Source organism: Myotis davidii, unplaced genomic scaffold, assembly GCF_000327345.1.
Source record: "Myotis davidii unplaced genomic scaffold, ASM32734v1 scaffold97, whole genome shotgun sequence".
Taxonomy (NCBI): domain Eukaryota; kingdom Metazoa; phylum Chordata; class Mammalia; order Chiroptera; family Vespertilionidae; genus Myotis; species Myotis davidii.
Genome location: NW_006289392.1, coordinates 1,765,446 through 1,766,815, shown reverse-complemented (window position 1 = coordinate 1,766,815; position 1,370 = coordinate 1,765,446). Strand labels below are relative to the sequence as shown.

Genomic DNA, 1,370 nt, shown 5'->3' with positions numbered 1-1,370 from the left:
AATGAAATACTCTCTTTCTCAGCAACATCTTTCCCAAAACGATGGCATCTCCCAGAAATGAAACCATCCTTCATGGAACTGCAGTGACCTTGGGAGGTCATCCAGTGCAGTCCCTATGCAGCTGGGGGTGGGGCTAGGTGTCGGTCCTGACATTAGCGCTTGCGGAGGAAAGGCAGCAGAACTCTAGACCTTGTAGCACATTTAACTTGGGTGCCTTCTGTATCAGCAGCTATGCGTGACCCCAAAGATCCCTTAGCTCCTTTTCTTCCTTTTTTTCTTTCTTTATTCTTCTCTTTGAATTCCCCTTCAAAAATCTAGGTAGCAGAAGATGCAACACAGGGATGATGCAAAACAGGGGCCATATTGAAAGGTGTTGCATGGCCACCACTTCTGTTCCTTTTTTCTCCTGCCTTAAGCCTTGCTTCAGAGAATAACAGACCTATAAATGAAATGTAGCTCATTCATGAATTGCTTGTGAATTACTTGGGAACACATTTTCCCATCAAAAATGATGGATGATTCAGTTCCCATGCTGGCCCACAGATGCCCATTTAACCTAGCAGTGACCTTGAAATATGAGTCTCTTCAAATTCCCTGCGCATATTCAGGGAGCGAGTCCCCCCAGCAGCCTACGCGTAAATCCCCCAAGCTGAATTGTGGATCCTCTGTGAGCCCTGAGTGCCTGGCACAGCCTGAAGCCCTGTGAGGGGGAGTTGGGGGGGGAGGGCAGTTGCTGAGGAACCATTCCCATTAGCTTTGGAATTAAGACAGACTTGAGTTCTATCTTTAGAAAAAAAAAAACAACTTTATTGTTGAAAGTATTACATATGTCCCCTTTTTCCCTCCATTGCCCTCTTCTAGCCTGCCCCCGCCCCCCACCCAGGCCTTCACCACCCTATTGCCTGTGTCCACGGGTTATGCATCTATGCAGACCAGGTCTTTGGTTGATCTCTTTCTTTAGGTCGATCATGATTCCAGAAACTGGGGCAGAGGAGAGGCTGGGAGGCGGTGGCACAGCCCTCCCTCCTCAGAAGGCAGGTCTCTGGGCGCGAAGTGACCAGGCTGGCTGTTGCAAACAGGGACCTCAGCCTTGGCCTAACCGCTTTCACTTTTGCGTTATTGAGTGAGCCATTTAGCATCGCCGGGCCTCCTTTTCCTTAATGAGAACGCAGACAAACATGAGGGAGAGAGGCTCGCAAGCCTTTCCGAACAAGCACTAGTCTATAAATCCGCCCTGAGAACGCAGGGCACCGGGAGTGCGCGACAGAACCGAGTGGAGGTGGCACGGAAGAGCAAGAGGGAGAGGAAGGAATATTTATTGAACATTCACCATGAATCATGCCCCATCTTGGGTGGTTTTCATAGATAGA

General features: G+C 49.3%; 1 long non-coding RNA gene across 1 annotated transcript in view; it reads right to left on the bottom strand.

Annotated features, from left to right (window-relative positions):
* Positions 1 to 1,052: 1,052 nt before the first annotated feature.
* Positions 1,053 to 1,370, bottom strand: part of LOC107182770 — a 16,316-nt gene continuing 15,998 nt past the window's right edge. Inside the window, exon 3 of the long non-coding RNA XR_001513503.1 lies at positions 1,053 to 1,156. This is a non-coding gene — a long non-coding RNA (uncharacterized LOC107182770). The remainder of the gene's footprint in view (positions 1,157 to 1,370) is intronic.